Source organism: Stegodyphus dumicola, chromosome 8 (assembly GCF_044657685.1).
Source record: "Stegodyphus dumicola isolate Sdum_Otavi_A_Nest chromosome 8, ASM4465768v1".
NCBI classification, from domain to species: domain Eukaryota; kingdom Metazoa; phylum Arthropoda; class Arachnida; order Araneae; family Eresidae; genus Stegodyphus; species Stegodyphus dumicola.
The window spans coordinates 40,491,096-40,510,927 of record NC_140775.1 but is presented as its reverse complement, the minus strand read 5'-3'; positions in this window follow the sequence as shown (position 1 = coordinate 40,510,927).

Here is a 19,832-nt window from a genome sequence, read left to right as displayed (position 1 = left end):
AAACAGAAAAAAGCATGGGGTATTTTTCGTAGATATCCTACTCTGCGAAACCTCATAGCTTTTAAAAGAGCCAAAGCAAATGCACGGAAAGTAAGAAGGCAGAGCCAGAGGGATTCCTGGATTTCATATGTGTCCTCAATAACATCCTCTACGCCTAGTAAGCGGGTTTGGGAAAGAGTTCGAAAAGCATGCGGAATGTACAATGACCACTCACTTTCCTTTCTGGAAAAAGATGGCCGAGTGATTAGCTCCATAGAAGAAATTGCAAATACAATTGGTGAGACATTTGCTGCCGTTTCTTCCAGCCGAAATTACTCACCTGCATTTCTTTCTATCAAGCAACGCTCTGAGAAAAATCCCATCGCTTTCAACTCTTCCAACTTTGAGCCGTACAATAGAGACTTTACTATGGTTGAACTAAAGAGAGCTTTGTTGCAGACACATAGGTCTTGTCCGGGTCTGGATGGCGTGTATTATGAAATGCTAAAGCATCTGTCCTGTAAGTCACTGAGTGCCCTTCTCACACTTTACAATAGAGTGTGGAAGGAGCGTACATTTCCCAGTGCATGGAGGAGAGCTATTGTCATTCCTATTGCGAAGCCAGGGAAAGACCCGAGGAATCCCTCCAACTATCGGCCAATTGCCCTTACCAGCTGTGTTTGCAAACTGTTTGAAAAGATGGTAAACAGCCGCCTAGTCTACTTCTTGGAAAAGAATGATATTATATCGCCTTATCAGAGTGGTTTTCGAAAGGGAAGAACAACTGTAGATAACATGCTCCTCTTAGAGACATCTATTCGAAAAGCATTTGTAAGAAGAAGCCACCTTGTCTCGATATTCTTCGACATTGAAAAAGCTTATGATAAGGCATGGAGATACGGTATACTCCGGGATCTTCACGAGAGTGGCTTGCGCGGCAACCTACCAATTTTCATTCAAAATTTCTTGAACACTAGAACTTTTCAAGTAAGAATTGGCTCTGTTTTTTCGGATGTTTTTGAACAGGAAGAGGGTGTGCCTCAAGGCTGTGTGCTCAGTGTAACCCTGTTTAGTTTAAAAATAAATTCTGTACTAAAAGAACTTCCTCCCACCATCTTGGGATCTCTATATGTTGATGATCTGCAGATTAGCTGTCGAGGAGCAGACATGAGATATGTAGAGAGGCAACTGCAGATGGCTCTGATTAAGATCCAAGAATGGTCAGACAAACAGGGATTTACATTTTCGAAACAGAAAACTGTCTGCGTGCACTTTTGTAGGAAGCGAGGTCTCCATCCTGAACCTGAGTTATACTTGAATGGTACAATTATTCCAGTTGCGCCTGAAGTAAAATTTTTAGGAGTGACGTTCGACCGAAAATTGACTTTCCTTTCTCATGTTTTAAACCTGAGAAAGAAGTGTCTAAAAACACTAAATATTTTAAAAGTGTTGGCGAACACCTCCTGGGGTGCAGAGCGTTGCTCCATGCTTCGCATTTACAGAGCGCTTATCCGCTCTAAACTGGACTATGGCTCAGTTGTTTATGGATCCGCTCGCTCATCTGTTTTGTTAAAACTGGATCCTGTTCACCATCAAGGTCTGCGGATTTGTTCAGGAGCTTTCAGGACTTCTCCTGTGCAGAGCCTATATGTTGACTGTAACGAACCATCACTTCATCTGAGGCGTGAGCAATTGTCCCTTTTGCAATATTTTAATACTCTATCTCAACCTGAACATCCCAATAAGCTGTGCTTACTTGATAATGAGTGTAACACATTATTTGAAACACGTCCATCCTGTGTTCCTACTTTCCCTTTAAGAGTTCGCCCTGTCATTGAGGAACTCTCCCTCTCTGATATGCACCCCCAAGCAGTACAGAATTTTGAAATTCCACCTTGGGAAAATTCACGGATCCAGCTTCTTGATGTTTTTAAACATCACGTAAAGGCGAGCACTAACGAGATCGTTTACAGACAACTTTTCGCTGAGCACAGGCACAAATATAGCAGTTATTATCCGATATACACAGATGGATCAAAGTCAAATGATCATGTCGGGATGGCTTTTGTATTTGAAAATTACATAGAGGGCAGATGCCTGCACCATGCTTTCTCTGTCCTAACATCTGAACTAACTGCAATATATTATGCTCTTTTGTACATCCCAAAGCTCTGCCACAAAAAGTTCATAGTTTACACAGACTCGTATAGTGCTCTTAAATCCTTGGAAGCTTTTCCCAACGCTCAGAATCCTGTGGTAGTGGATGTTCTCAAAATTCATAGAAATTTAATGATACGAGGATATGAAATCCTGTACTGCTGGGTTCCCGGGCATACGGGAATAAAGGGAAACGAGCTTGCAGACATCGCGGCAAAATCTGCTGTCGAACTGTCCAGTCGCCTTATCCCTTTTAGAGACATCTGCTGTGTCATCAAGGGAAAGATACGAAAAAAATGGCAGCAAATTTGGGATGTTCAGCATCACAACAAGTTGAGAAACATGAAACCTAGAATTGAGCATTGGGATTTTGCTGGAAATCGTAAAGAGGACGTTCTTTTGACTCGACTCAGAATTGGTCACACTAGAGTGACACATAGCTACCTGTTAAAAGCTGAAAATGAACCTGTTTGTTTTAACTGTAATGTTTGTTTATCTGTTCGTCATATTTTAATTGAGTGTCCATGTTTTAATAGTCTTCGCCAGAAATATTTTAATAGCTGTGACTTACCTCTCGACCGTTTAATCGGAAGAGAGGTCAATTCTAATTTATTTTATTATTTAAAAGATATTGGCTTTTATTACCAAATGTAATTTGTTTTGAAGACTGTCTCTTGAATTTTAATATGTGCTTTTAACTTGTGTTTATATGACTTCATCCTCTGGATTTGGTACATTTATCTACTTGTTTTTATTTATTGAATTTTAATGTCATCAATTGTAATCATCTCATCTTTTGTTTGGCGCGTCATAATCATCTCTGGTTTTGCGCCATAATCACTCACTCACTCACTCACCCCAGTGCCAGCGTTTCGGCCATTCTAAGATGACTTGTCATGGTAGCCTCACGTGCGCCCGATGCTCACAGATTGGCGACGATTCTGAATATTGTACCGCTGCGCCTTTGTGTATAAATTACAAGGGTCAGCACACAGCATTTTCACGCGTGTGCCCAAAATGGAAATCCAAAAAGGAGTGGAGACAGCAAAAGTTACCAGGAACATCTCGTATGCTGAAGCAAGGAAACTAGTTCAGAGCACACAGCTCCAATCAAACAAATCTTATGCCAGTGCAGTTAAAACAACACGTAGCATTGCCACCCAAACATCAATAGCCACGCAGACTGTACCAAATAAAACCCAACCGACTACATTCACCAAGAAAAAGGAAAATGCAACTCAGTTAATACAAAAAAAAAACAGTCATTCAAAGTAAACCTAAATCTGAAAGTTACAAAATAATTAATAAAAATAGAAGTCCAAGCAATAGCTCTCTTGACGATACGATTTCTGAATCTGCGGATTCAGACAATATGGAAATAGAAGAGGGTCTAGAAATTCCCAGGCATCTACTTCCACGAAAAACAAAAGAACAGCACAGAAAAACAAAAACCATGCGTAATGGCCACACTCATCTCATGGAACTGTCGCGGTTTCCACAGAAATTTGCTTGACATCAAACCTATCATAAATGCTTATCATCCTGTGTGCTTAGCAATACGGGAAACAAATCTGAAACCAGAACAACATGCAAAACTTCGGAGGTTTTTTTTCGTCAGGAAGGATAAGCTTGCAGGTGAGCGTGCCAGTGGAGGTGTAGGTCTCCTCACTTCACTGGCCCCTCAGGAGGCTCACTTTTGCGAGTACGGGTGTGGCAATCCCGAGGTACCCTAACCCTTCAGGGGATCATCTTCTTGATGAGACGGGTGTCACGATCCTGGAGCCCCAGTGATCTATCCTCTTTTCCGTCTCCTCTCCTCTTTCCTGGAACTTTTTCCCTTCTCTTCTCCCTCGTGGTTTCTCTCTACGGAGTTTGGGGCTCGTCACGAGAGACTGGAACAGCCCTTGTCTCTAGTCTTCGAGTGGCGATAAAACTGCCCACGTGTTTGCCGTGCGTGGAGACCCGTGTCGCTGGAAAGGAGGGTCCTGGTAGTTGAGGGGCGAGGTACTGTCCCCAACACACTGCTTTGGCCTCTGCTTCAGCTAAACGGGAGGCACCTTAGTCGTCCTCACGGGTGTCAATCGGCTGGTCACTAGTCTTGTGTCAGTGGGTTGGGGTCAAGCTCTCGGGAGTACCTGCTTTCAGGAAAGCCGACTGTGGGGCTTCAGTTTGCGTATAGGTCCGGCTAGCCCTAACACAGGAATCTGTGTTCCCTTGTTGGGCTCCGTGGTGGGCGGGGCCGTCGGACCCGAATCTTATATTTTTCAATTATGGCTTCCTTATTTATTTAAAAAAACCTGAAACAAACGACACGAATAAAGATATTGAAATCATTGACAAATCTGTGAGCAAGAAAATTCGTACCGATGCTAATGCCAAAAAAAAACTACTGAATGTACTCGCTTTGTTGTTGTTACAAGTGCCTCTGAAGAATTTAAAAATATGTCTCCTTTCCTGATAAACAAATACATTCATTCTTGCATAGGTGAGCCAAGGAACATAAAGCGTCTCCGTTCGGGAGATCTGCTTATTGATACCTTTTAGGCTACCCAGTCTGCTTCACTTTTACGACAAACCAAACTTGGACAGGTATCTATAACTGCGTCAGCGCACAAAACGCTTAATTTCTGTAGAGGTGTGATCTCGGAAATCGACCTTCTGTGTGTTTTAGAAGAAGAGTTCGTCTCCGAGTTAGCTGATCAAAAGGTTTGTGCTGCCAAGCGGATCAAGATGCGTAAGGAAGGTCAGTTGATTGACACGAAACACGTGATCCTGACCTTCAATTCGCCTGATCTGCCGAAGAATATTAAGGCTGGATATTTAAATTGCCCCGTAAGACCTTATATTCCAAACCCCATGCGATGCTTCTAGTGCCAGCGTTTTGGCCATTCCAACATGTCCTGTCGTGGGACCCTGACGTGCGCTCGATGCTCGTCGGTTGGCCACGATAGCGATAATTGCACTGCTGCAGCACTGTGTGTTAATTGCAAGGGCAACCATCCAGCATTTTCCCGTTCCTGTCCAAAATGGAAATTAGAAAAGGAAGTTCAGACCATAAAAGTCTCTAGAAACATTTCATATGCCGAAGCTAGAAGACAAGTTCAAAGCACACAGCCTCAGTCAAACAAATCATATGCCGGCGCCGTTAAATCAACACGCACAATAGCCACTCAAACTTCCATAAGTTCACAGACTCCACCAAATAAAACCCAGCAGCCTGCAAACAACAAAAAGGAAAATCCAACCCATGTCATACAAAATAAAGAAGTAACAATCTCGAGCAAACCAAAAACTGTGCTTCCAAAAATAGTATCCAAAAATAGAAGCCCATCTGTAGATGCCATGAATTCTGAATCTCTAGATTCAGACGGTATGGAAGTGGAGGAGGGAATGGAAGTTCCCGAGCATCTACTTCCGCGCAAAACTAAAAAGGAACACAGAAAGAACAAACAACACCAGTCATAATGGCCACCCTCGTCTCATGGAACTGTCGCGGTTTCCACCGAAATTTGCTTGACATTAAAGCTATGATCAATGCTTATCATCCTGTTTGCTTGGCAATACAGGAGACAAATCTGAAACCAGATCAACATGCAAAACTTCGGAGGTTTTCTCTCGTCAGGAAGGATAACCTTGCAGGTGAGCGTGCCAGTGGAGGTGTATGTCTCCTCACCTCACTGGATTATCCCTCAAGTTCCTTTCCTTTGACGACTTCTCTCCAAGTTGTCGCTGTACACGTAAATTTTGATATTGTAGTTTCAGTCGTTTCTTTTTATTTGCCTCCTAATGAGCACATTAATCAGCAAGATTTAAATGATCTTTTAGAGCAGCTGCCTGAGCCTTTCATCATAATAGGAGATTTTAACGGCCATAACTCGCGCTGGGGTAGTAAAGATACAAATTGCCGAGGGAGACAAATTGAGCGGATGATCGAAGATCACAGCCTTTGTCTCCTGAATAATGGGCAAGGTACTTACTTCCATGAGCTGTTGTTTCGGATGTTTTTGAACACGAAGAGGGTGTGCCTCAAGGCTGTGTGCTTAGTGTAACCCTGTTTAGTTTAAAAATAAACTCAGTACTAAAAGAACTTCCTTCCACCATCTTGGGATCTCTATATGTTGATTATCTGCAGATTAGCTGTCGAGGGGCAGACATGATATACCTAGAGAGGCAATTGCAGCTAGCTCTCAATAATATCCAAGAATGTTCAAACAAACAGGGATTTACTTTTTCGAAACAGAAAACTGTGTGTGTTCACTTTTGTAGGAAGCGAGGTCTTCATCCTGAACCTGAGTTATATCTGAATGGTTCAATTATTCGAGTTACGCCCAAAGTAAAATTTTTAGTAGTTACGTTCGATCGGAAGTTGACTTTCCTTCCTCATGTTTTAAACCTGAGAAAGAAGTGTTTAAAAACATTAAATATTTTAAAAGTGTTACGAACACCTCCTGGGGTGCAGAACGTTCCAGAGCCCTTGTTCGCTCTAGACTGGACTATGGCTCAGTTGTTTATGGATCCGCTCGGTCATCAGTTTTGTTAAAACTCGATCCTGTTCACCATCGAGCTCTGCGGATTTGTTCAGGAGATTTCAGAACTTCTCCTGTCCAGCGCCTGTATGTTTACTCTAACGAACCATCACTTTATCTGAGGCGTGAGGAATTGTCCCTTTTGCATTATTTTAATATTCTGTCAAAACCTGAACATCCCAATAAGCTGTGCTTACTCGATAATATACTATGTAACACTTTATTTGAAACACGTCCATCCTGTGTTCCTACCTTTCCTTTAAGACTTCGCCCTATCATTGAGGAACATTCCCTCTCTGATATGCGCCCCCAAGCAGTACAGAACTTTGAAATCCCACCTTGGGAAAATTCACGGATTCAGCTTCTTGATGTTTTCAAACATCACGTGAAAGGAAGCACTAATGAGATTGTTTACAGACAACTCTTCGCTGAGCACAGGCACAAATATAGCAGTTATAATCCGATATACACAGATGTATCAAAGTCAAATGATCATGTCGGGATGGCTTTTGTATTTGAAAATTACATAGAGGGCAGATGCCTGCACCATGCTTTCTCAGTCCTAACATCTGAACTAACTGCAATATATTATGGTCTTTTGTACATCTCAAAGCTCTGCCACAAAAAGTTCATAGTTTACACAGACTCGTATAGTGCTCTTAAATCCTTGGAAGCTTTTCCCAACACTCAGAATCCTGTGGTAGTGGATGTTCGCAAAATTCATATAAATTTAACGATTCGAGGTTATGAAGTCCTGTACTGCTGGGTTCCTGGACATGCTGGAATAAAGGGAAATGAGCTTGCAGATATCGCAGCCAAATCTGCTGTTGAACTGTCCAGTCGCCTTATCCCTTTTAGAGATATCTGCAGTGTCATCAAGGGAAAGGTCCGAAAAAAATGGCAGCAATTTTGGGATGTTCAACATCACAACAAGTTGAAAAACGTCAAGCCTAGAATTAAGCATTGGGATTTTGTTGGAAATCGTAAGGAGGACGTTCTTTTGACTCGCCTCAGAATTGGTCACACTAGAGTCACTCATAACTATCTTCTTAAAGCTGAAAATGAGCCTGTTTGTTTTAATTGTAATGTTTGTTTATCTGTTCGTCATATTTTAATTGAGTGTCCATGTTTTAATAGTCTTCGCCAGAAATATTTTAATAGCTGTGACTTACCTCTCGACCGTTTAATCGGAAGAGAGGTCAATTCTAATTTATTTTATTATTTAAAAGAGATTGGCTTTTATTACCAAATGTAATTTGTTTTGAAGACTGTGTTTTGAATTTTAATATGTGCTTTTAACTTGTGTTTATATGACTTCATCCTCTGGATTTGGTACATTTATCTACTTGTTTTTTATTTATTGAATTTTAATGTCATCAATTGTAATCATCTCATCTTTTGTTTGGCGCGTCATAATCATCTCTGGTTTTTGCGCCATAATCACTCACTCACTCACTCACTCACTGTTAACAACTAACGGAAATTCCCCGGTTTCTTAAAAGTCGAAGTAAAAGTAGCTGATTGAAAGCGCTTTTAATTTTTACCAAAAGGTGTCACTACCGGAGAATGACTATGTTACCTAGAACCTTATTGTGTCTGCGCGCACGTAAAGCAATGGCGTGAGTATTACCAACACCTCATAGAAGAAAGCTATAAGACAGAAATTGGATGTCACTTCTAGAAGGCCATTCGCGAAGAGCAGTAAAACCAATACATTGTTTTATAGAATAACTTGTATTAGAAAAAAACTCTTCTAGTAGGTGTTGGTATTACTTATTTTTGTATATTAAAAGTTTTTTTTTTAATTGGACTTAGCGCGACCCAAAAAATATGCTTCGCGACGCGACCCATAGGTTAACAACCACTGCTATAAGTCACTGAATGCGCTTCTCACTCTTTATAGAGTGTGGAAGGAGCATATTTTCCCCAGTGCATGGAGGAGAGCTATTCTAATTCCTATTGATAAGCCAGGGAAAGACCCAAGAAATCCCTCCAACTATCGGCCAATTGCCCTTACCAGTTGTGTACGCAAACTGTTTGAAAAGATGGTATACAGCCGCCTAGTCTACTTCTTGGAAAAGAATGATATTATATCGCCTTATCAGAGCGGTTTTCGAAAGAGAAAAACAACTGTAGATAACATGCTCCTCTTAGAGACATCTATTCGAAAAGCATTTGTAAGAAGAAGCCACCTTGTCTCGATGATATTCTTCGACATTGAAAAAGCTTATGATAAGGCATGGAGATACGGTATACTTCGCGATTTTCAGGAGAGTGGCTTGCGCGACAACCTACCAGTTTTCATTCAAAATTTCTTGAACACTAGAACTTTTCAAGTAAGAATTGGCTCCGTTCTGTCAGATGATTTTGAACAGGAAGAGGGTGTGTCTCAAGGCTGTGTGCTCAGTGTAACCCTGTTTACTTTAAAAATAAACTCTGTACTAAAAGAACTTCCTCCCACCATCTTGGGGTCTCTATATGTTGACGATCTGCAGATTAGCTGTCGAGGGGCAGACATGAGATATGTACAGAGGCAATTGCAGATGGCTCTGAATAAGATCCAAGAATGGTCAAACAAACAGGGATTTACTTTTTCCAAACAGAAAACTGTGTGTGTTCACTTTGTAGGAAGCGAGGTCTCTATCCTGAGCCTGAGTTATATCTGAATGGTACAATTATTCCAGTTACGGCCGAAGTAAAATTTTTAGGAGTGACGTTCGACCGAAAATTGACCTTGCTTTCTCATGTTTTAAACCTCAGAAAGAAGTTTCTAAAAACACTAAATATTTTAAAAGTGTTGGCGAACACCTCCTGGGGTGCAGAGCGTTGCTCCATGCTTCGCATTTACAGAGCGCTCGTCCGCTCTAAACTAGACTAGGCTCAGTTGTTTAAGGATCCGCTCGACCATCAGTATTGTTAAAACCGGATCCTGTACACCATCAAGCTCTGCGGATTTGTTCAGGAGCTTTCAGGACCTCTCCCGTCCAGAGCCTGTACGTTCACTGTAACGAACCATCGGTTTATCTGAGGCGTAAGCAATTGTCCCTCTTGCAATATTTTAATATTCTATCCCAACCTGAACATCCCAATAAGCTGTGCTTACTTGATGATGCGTGTAACGTTTTATTTGAAACCTGCGTTCCTACATTTCCTTTAAGAGTTCGCCCTGTTATTGAGAAACATTCCCTCTCTGATATGCGCCCCCAAGCAGTACAGAATTTTTAATTCCACCTTGGGAAAATTCACGGATCCAACTTATTGATGTTTTCAAACATCACGTGAAGGTAAGCACTAACGAAATCGTTTAGAGACAACTCTTCGCTGAACACAGACACAAATATAGCAGTTATCATCCGATATATACAGATGGATCCAAGTCAAATGATCATGTTGGGATGGCGTTTGTATTTGAAGATTACATAGAGGGCAGAAGCCTGCACCATGCTTTCTCAGTCCTAACATCTGAATTAACTGCAATATATTATGGTCTTTTGTACATCTCGAAGCTCTGCGACAAAAAGTTCATAGTTTATACACACTCGTATAGTACTCTTAAGTCTTTGGAAGCTTTTCCCAACACTCAGAACCCTCAGGGGGCTCACTTTTGTTAGTATTGGTGTGGCTATTCCGAAGTACCTTAGCCTTCAGGGGGCTCACTTTTGTGAGTACGGGTGTGGCTATCCCGAGGTACCCTAGCCCTCAGGGGATCATCTTCTTGGTGAGACGGGTGTCACGATCCTGGAGCCCCAGTGATCTATCCTCTTTTCCGTCTCCTCTCCTCTTTGCTGGAACTTTTCCCTTCTCTTCTCCCTCGTGGTTTCTCTTTACGGAGTTTGGGGCTCGTCACGAGAGACTGGAACAGGCCTTGTCTCTAGCCTTCGAGTGGCGAGAAAACTGCCACGTGTTTGCCGTGCGTGGAGACCCGTGCCGCTGGAAAGGAGGGTCCTGGTAGTTGAGGGGCGAGGTACTGTCTCCAACACACTACTTTGGCCTCTGCTTCAGCTAAACGGGAGGCACCTTAGTCGTCTTCACGGGTGTCAATCGGCTGGTCACTAGTCCTTGTGTCAGTGGCTTGGGGTGAAGCTCTCGGAAGTACCTGCTTTCGGGAAAGCCGACTGTGGGGCTTCAGTTTGCGTATAGGTCCGGCTGCCCTAACACAGGAATCTGTGTTCCCTTGTTGGGCTCCGTGGTGTGCGGGGCCGTCGGATCCGAATCTTTATTCTTTCACTATGGCTTCTCATATCTACTTCATAAAAGATTTCGAGGTGACTCTAGTCACTCAAGTCACTCCTGTCACTCAACCTAGTTCTGAAACATCTACTGCTAAACCAGTCTTTCAACCTATTTCTGAAACGTCTACTGCTAAACCACTCACTCAACCTAGTTCTGAAAAGTCGACTGCAAAGAAATTACGTACAGATAGAAATGAAAAAAAATCATAACAATAGTCCCCGTTTCCTAGTTTTGTCTAGTCCTTTTGGCGAAATGCATAAGATGTCTCCTTTCGTAATAAACAAATACATCCAGTCTTGTATTGGTGAGCCGAGAAATATAAAGCGTCTCCGCTCCGGAGACTTGCTTATTGATACAAACTCAGCCACCCAGTCTGCTTCTTTACTTCAGATGACTAAACTTGGGCAAGCGAATGTCACTGTAACACCACATAAGTCACTCAACTATTGTCGGTGTGTAATCTCAGAATTCGACCTTCTGTATGTTTCTGAAGAAGAGATCGCTTCTGAGCTCTCCGAACAAAATGTCTGCGGTGTAAGGCGGATCAAGATGCATAAAGAAGGTAAGTTGATAGACACGAAACACGTGATCCTTACCTTCAACACGCCTGATCTGCCTAAGAATATTAAGGCCGGATATCTAAATATTCCTGTAAGACCTTATATTACTAACCCTATGCGATGTTTCCAATGCCAGCGTTTCGGCCATTCTAAGACGTCTTGTCGTGGCAACCTCACAGGCGCCCGATGCTCACAGATTGGCCACGATTCTGAAAATTGTACCGCTGCGCCTCTTTGTATAAACTGCAAGGGTGAGCACCCAGCATTTTCACGCCTCTGCCCAAAATGGAAATTGGAAAAAGAAGTGCAGACTGCAAAGGTTACGAGGAACATCTCATATGCCGAAGCCAGAAGATTAGTCCAGAGCACACAGCTTCGACCAAATACATCATACGCCAGTGCTGTAAAACCATCTCGTACAGTTGCTACCCAAACATCAATAGGCACACAGAACCTACCAAATAAAACCCAACCGTCTACATCCAACAAGAAAAAAAGAAAATGCAACCCATATAGTACAAAAGAAAGAAACAGTTATTCAAAGTAAGCCCAAAACTACTACACATAAAATATCCAATAAAAATTGAAGTCACAGCAATAGCTCTTTTGATGAGATGATTTCTGAATCTGCGGATTCAGACTTTATAGGAAGTAGAAGAGGGTCTGGAAGTTCAAAGGCATCTACTTACACGAAAAACAAAAGAACAGCACAGAAAAAACAAAAACCATTCATAATGGCCACCCTCATGTCATGGAACTGTCGCGTTTTCCACCGAAATTTGCTTGACATCAAATCTATAATAAATGTGTATCATCCTGTGTGCTTAGCAATTCAGGAAACAAATCTGAAACCAGAACACCATGCAAAACGTCGGAGATTTTCTATCGTCAGGAAGGATAACCTTGCAGGTGAGCGTGCCAGTGGAGGTGTAGGTCTCCTCTCCTCACTGGATTATCCCTCAAATGTACTTCCTTTGACGACATCCCTCCAAGTTGTCGCTACTCAAATAAATTTTGATATTGTTGTTTCATTTTTTTCTTTGTATTTGCCTCCAAATGAGCACATTTATCAGCAAGATTTTAATAATCTAATAGAGCAGCTGCCTGAGCCTTTTATCATAATAGGAGATTTTAACGGCCATAGTCCACTCTGGGGAAGTAAAGATACAAATTGCCGAGGAAGACAAATTGAGCAGATGATCGAAGATCATAGCCTTTGTCTCCTAAGTAATGGGCAAGATACGTACTTCCATGAGCCTTCAAGGACATTCCACGCTCTCGATCTTGCCATCTGTTCACCATCTCTGTTGCCATTTTGCACTTTTAGTGTCGGAAATGACCTGTACAACAGCGATCATTATCCTATTTTTGTGTCTCTTGCACGAAGAGGAGCAAACCCCGTGTCGAGAGTCCCTCGTTTTATCTTGGACAGGGCAGACTGGGAACTCTTCTCTTCCGTTGCAGAGCTGACAGAGGAAATGGTAGAAGGTGTGCATATCGATGACGCTGTTGAAGCTGTTACTAATACTATTATTCAGGCAGCTATGCTTTCGATTCCTAGAACATCAGGAAAAACACTAAAATATTCGTAACCGTGGTGGAATCGCGACTGTCATGAAGCACTGAAAAAACAGAAAAAAGCATGGGGTATATTTCGTAGATATCCTACTCTGCGAAACCTCATAGCTTTTAAAAGAGCCAAAGCAAATGCACGGAAAGTAAGGAGGCAGAGCCAGAGGGATTCCTGGATTTCATATGTGTTGTCAATAACATCCTCCATGCCTAGTAAGCGGGTTTGGGAAAGAGTTCGAAAAGCATGCGGTATATATAAAGACCACTCACTTTCCTTTTTGGAAAAAGATGGGCAAGTGATTAGCTCCATAGAAGAAATTGCAAATACTATTGGTGAGACATTTGCTGCCGTTTCTTCCAGCCGAAATTACTCACCTGCATTTCTTTCTATGAAGCAACGCTCTGAGAAAAATCCCATCGCTTTCAACTCTTCCAAATCTGAGTCGTACAATAGAGACTTTACTATGGTTGAATTAAGGAGAGCTTAGGTCGTGTCCGGGTGTGGATGGCGTGTATTATGAAATGCTAAAGCATCTGTCCTATAAGTCACTGAGTGCCCTTCTCGTACTTTACAATAGAGTGTGGAAGGAGCGTACATTTCCCAGTGCATGGATGAGAGCTGTTGTCATTCCTATTGCGAAGCCAGGGAAAGACCCGAGGAAGCCCTCGAACTATCGGCCAGTTGCCCTTACCAGTTGTTTTTGCAAACTGTTTGAAAACATGGTAAACTGCCGCCAAGTCTACTTCTTGGAAAAGAATAATATTATATCGCCTTATCAGAGTGGTTTTCGAAAGGGGAGAACAACCGTAGATAACATGCTCCTCTTAGAGACATCCATTCGAAAAGCTTTTGTAAGAAGAAATCACCTTGTCTCAATTTTCTTTGATATAGAGAAAGCTTATGATAAGGCATGGAGATACGGTATACTTCGGGATCTTCACGAGAGTGGCTTGCGCGGTAACCTACCAATTTTTATTCAGAATTTCTTGAATACTAGAACATTTCAAGTAAGGATTGTCTCTGTTTTGTCTGATATTTTTGAACAAGAAGAGGGTGTGCCTCAAGGCTGTGTGCTCAGTGTAACTCTTTTCAGCCTAAAAATAAATTCTGTATTAAAACAACTTTCTCCCACCATTTCAGGTTCTTTATATGTTGTTGATCTACAAATTAGCTGTAGAGGTGTGGATATGAGACATGTAGAGAGACAGCTCCAGATCGCTTTGAATAGGATCCAGGAATGGGCAAAAAGACAAGGATTTACGTTTTCGAAACAGAAGACTGTGTGCGTGCATTTTTGTAAAAAGCGAGGTCTCCATCCTGAGCCGGAATTATACCTCAATGGGTCTGTAATTCCAGTTGCACCTAAAGTAAAATTTTTAGGGGTGATGTTCGACAGAAAATTGACTTTCCTTCCTCATGTCTTAAACTTGAGAAAAAAGTGTACCAAAGTTCTAAATATCTTAAAAGTCCTGGCGAACACCTCCTGGGGTGCAGAGCGTTGCTCCATGCTTCGCATTTACAGAGCTCTAATTCGCTCTAAACTGGACTACGGCTCATTTGTTTACGGATCTGCCCGGTCTTCAGTGTTGTTAAAGCTAGATCCTGTTCATCATCAGGCTCTGCGGATTTGTTCTGGAGCCTTCAGGACATCTCCTGTGCAGAGCCTTTATGTTGAATGTCACGAGCCATCACTCCGTTTGAGGAGTGAGGAGTTCTCTTTTACGGTATTTTAATATATTGTCTGAACCTGACCATCCTTACAAACTGTGTTTATCTGATGATAGCTGTGACCATTTATTTGAAGCACGTCCATCCTGTGTGCCTTATTTTCCTATAAGGGTTCGTTTGCTCATTGAAGAATTCTCCTTATCTGATATGTCCCCACAAGCAGTACAGAATTTTGAGATCCCACCTTGGGAAAATGCACAAATCCAGCTTCTTGACATTTTCCACAATTACAGAAAAACAACCACAATGACATCATATACAGACAAATTTTTGCTGAGCACAGGCATAATTACAGCAGTTATCATCCCGTATATACGGATGGATCAAAGTCAACTTGTCACGCTGGGATGTCCTGTATAATTGGTGATCACTTGGAGGGCAGCCGTTTACACGACGCCTCCTCGGTCTTAACCACTGAACTGACTGTTATCTATTATGCGCTTTTGTACATCTCAACGCTTTACTATAAATATTTCATTATATATACAGACTCCTACAGTGCACTAAAAGCTTTAGAATCCGTTTCAAGCCCCGACAATCCTGTGATAGTAGATGTATTGAAGCTAAATATTAAATTAAGAAGTCGTGGATATGAAATTCTGTACTGCTGGGTCCCTGGACCTGCAGGAATAAAAGGCAATGAGCTGGTAGACATCACAGCAAAATCTGCTGTTGAAACGTCTAGCCGCCTCATCCCTTTTAGAGATATCTGTTGATCAAAGGGAAGATCAGATATAAATGGCAACAACTTTGGGACATTCAGATACATAACAAGTTGAGAAGGGTGAAGGCTAAAATAGAGCATTGGCACACTCTTGCAATCGTAAGGAACAAGTTCTTTTAACTCGCCTTAAAATTGGTCACACTAGAGTAACACATAACTACCTTTTGAAAGCTGAAAACGAGCCTGTTTGTGCAAACTGTGATGTTTGTCTCTCAGTATATCACATTTTAATTGAATGTCCATATTTTAATAGTCTTCGTTAGAAGTATTTTAATAGCTGCGACTTGCCTCTCGACCGTTTATTCGGAAGAGAGGTCAATACCAATTTGTTTGACTACCTGAAAGAAACAGGTTTCTATTATTTAATTTATTTTGTCTTGAGATTTTTTGTTAGAATTTTAATGAATCAGATATTTTAAGAGTATATATCTATATTGCATATTTCATTATCAGAATCATAATCAACATTTTCATCCCACCATTTCACCATCTTTTTACTTGCCTCCATTTTAAAAGTGTGCTGTTGCTTTAGATTTTTTCTTTTATACTTTCTATGCGAAATACGAATCCTGCGTTTGGCCCATATGGCCTATAGAGCTTTGCGCCATAAATCTACCACCACCACCACCACCCAACACTCAGAATCCTGTGGTAGTGGATGTTCTCAAAATTCATATAAACTTAACGATTCGAGGATATGAAGTCCTGTACTGCTGGGTTCCTGGACATGCTGGAATAAAGGGAAATGAGCTTGCAGATATCGCAGCCAAATCTACTGTTGAACTGTCCAGTCGCCTTATCCCTTTTGGAGATATCTGCTGTGTCATCAAGGGAAAGGTCCGAAATAAATGGCCGCAAATTTGGGATGTTCAGCTTCAAAACAAGTTAAGACAAGTAAAACCTAGAATTGAGCATTGGGAATCTACCAAACATCGTAAGGAGGAAGTTCTTTTGACTCGCCTCAGAATTGTTCACACAAGAGTGACACATAGCTGCCTTTTAAAAGCTGAGAATGAGCCTGTTTGTTCAAATTGTAATGTTTGTCTGTCTGTCCGTCATATTTTAATTGAGTGTCCATATTTTAATAATCTTCGTCAGAAATGTTTTAATGGCTGTGACTTACCTCGACCATTTAATCGGAAGGGAGGTGAATTGTAGTTTATTTTATTATTTAAAAGAGACTGGCTTTTATCACCTAATGTAATTTGTTTTGAAGATTGTGTCTTGAATTTTAAATGTGTGGTTGTAACTTGTTTTTATATGACTTCATCCTCTGGATTTGATACATTTGTCTACTTGTTTTTATTTATTGTTTTCTAATTTCATCAGTTGTACACACCCCATCTCGTGTTTGGCGCTTTATAACCATCTTTGTTTTTGCGTCATAATCTCTCACTCACTCACTCACTCACTCACTCATGTCAGAGAAGAAGGTAGAAGGTGGCATTTGCAAATTCCTTATGTATCGTGGGCCTATAGAGAAGTACCCAACTCAACAAGAAATACTCAATTAATGAAATATACTCAATTAATGAAATGCGTCCCAAAGAAAGGACAAATTTCATTCTTGGCAGGGGCGTGTCATGCACATACTCCGTAAGGGGATGCTACCGACCAAGCATAGCGAAAGAACAGTTAAGCCAACGACTTGTAGCTGAAAGGAGAGAGGAGAAAATCTGGCAACGAAAAGAAGAAGCGTGCTTGGGATGGCACCATTTCAACTCATGTACGGCAGGACACCTCAGTGACCTCTGTCGATATTAAAATCATGATGGACAGGAAAACATGAAAATTTACAATTAGATGCAACTCCTGTTTATACATATTTACAAAATCTAAAGGCTTGGTTTGAGAAGGCAGCGGAGCAGGCAAAGCTCACAGCTAAAATTGAACAAGAGAGGACAGCACACTATCATAATTTAAGGTCTAGCATAAACACATTTAAGGTGGGTGAGTGTGTGAGTGAGTGATTATGGCGCAAAAACCAGAGATGATTATGACGCGCCAAACACAAGATGGGATGATTACAATTGATGTCATTAAAAAGCAATAAATAAAAACAAGTAGATAAATGTACCAAATCCAGAGGATGAAGTCATATAAACACAAGTTAAAAGCACATATTAAAATTCAAGACACAGTCTTTAAAACAAATTACATTAGGTAATAAAAGCCAATTTCTTTTAAATAATAAAATTAATTACAATTGACCTCTCTTCCGATTAAACGGTCGAGAGGGAAGTCACAGCTATTAAAATATTTCTGGCGAAGACTATTAAAACATGGACACTCAATTAAAATATGACGAACAGATAAACAAACATTACAATTAAAACAAACAGGCTCATTTTCAGCTTTGAGAAGGTAGTTATGTGTGACTCTAGTGTGACCAATTCTGAGGCGAGTCAAAAGAACGTCCTCCTTATGATTTCCAGCAAAATCCCAATGCTCAATTCTAGGCTTGACGTTTCTCAACTTGTTGTGATCCTGAACTTCCCAAATTTGCTGCCATTTTTTTCGGACCTTTCCCTTGATGACACTGCAGATATCTCTAAAAGGGATAAGGCGACTGGACAGTTCAACAGCAGATTTGGCTGCGATATCTGCAAGCTCATTTCCCTTTATTCCAGCATGTCCAGGAACCCAGCAGTACAGGACTTCATAACCTCGAATGGTTAAATTTATATGAATTTTGAGAACATCCACTACCACAGGATTCTGAATGTTGGGAAAAGCTTCCAAGGATTTAAGAGCACTATACGAGTCTGTGTAAACTATGAACTTTTTGTGGCAGAGCTTTCAGATGTACAAAAGACCATAATATATTGCAGTTAGTTCAGATGTTAGGACTGAGAAAGCATGGTGCAGGCATCTGCCCTCTATGTAATTTTCAAATACAAAAGCCATCCCGACATGATCATTTGACTTTGATCCATCTGTGTATATCGGATAATAACTGCTATATTTCTGCCTGTGCTCAGCAAAGAGTTGTCTGTAAACGATCTCGTTAGTGCTTGCCTTCACGTGATGTTTGAAAATATCAAGAAGCTGAATCCGTGAATTTTTCCAAGGTGGGATTTCAAAGTTCTGTACTGCTTGGGGGCGCATATCAGAGAGGGAATGTTCCTGAATGATAGGGCGAAGTCTTAAACGAAAGGTAGGAACACAGGATGGACGTGTTTCAAATAAAGTGTTACATACATTATCAAGGAAGCACAGCTTATTGGGATGTTCAGGTTGTGATAGAATATTAAAATATTGCAAAAGGGAGAATTGCTCTCGCCTCAGATAAAGTGATGGTTCGTTAGAGTCAACATACAGGCTCTGGACAGAAGTTCTGAAAGCTCCTGAACAAATCTGCAGAGCTTGATGGTGAACAGGATCGAATTTTAACAAAACTGATGACCGAGCGGATCCATAAACAACTGAGCCATAGTCCAGTCTAGAGCGAACAAGGTCTCTGTAAATGCGAAGCATACTGGAACGTTCTGCACTCCAGGAGGTTTTCGCCGACACTTTTAAAATATTTAATGTTTTTAAACACTTCTTTCTCAGGTTTAAAACATGAGGAAGAAAAGTCAACTTTCGGTCGAACGTCACTCCTAAAAATGTTACTTCGGGCGCAACTGGAATAATTGTACCATTTAGATATAACTCAGGTTCATGATGGAGACCTCGCTTCCTACAAAAGTGCACGCACACAGTTTTTTGTTTGGAAAAAGTAAATCCCTGTTTGTTTGACTATTCCTGGATCTTATTCAGAGCCATCTGCAGTTGCCTCTACATATCTCATGTGTGCCCCTTGACAGCTAATCTGCAGATCATCAACATATAGAGATCCCAAGACGGTGGGAAGAATTTCTTTTAATACAGAGTTGATTTTTAAACTAAACAGGGTTACACTAAGCACACAGCCTTGAGGCACACCCTCTTCCTGTTCAAAAACATCTGACAAGCGTTCTTTAGCGTTCAGGAAATTCTGAATGAAAATTGGTAGGTTGCCGCGCATGCCACTCTCGTGGAGATCGCGAAGAATACCATATCTCCATGCCTTATCATAAGCTTTCTCTATATCGAAGAAAATTGAGACAAGTTGATTTCTTCTTACAGAAGCTTTTCGAATGGATGTCTCTAAGAGAAGCATGTTATCTACGGTCGTTCTTCCCTTTCGAAAACCGCTTTGATAAGGCGATATAATATTATTCTTTTCCAAGACTAGGCAGCTGTTTACCATCTTTTCAAACAGTTTGCATACGCAACTGGTAAGTGCGATTTGCCGATAGTTGGCAAGATTCCTTGGATCTTTCCCTGGCTTAGCAATAGAAATGACAAGAGCTCTCCTCCATGCACTG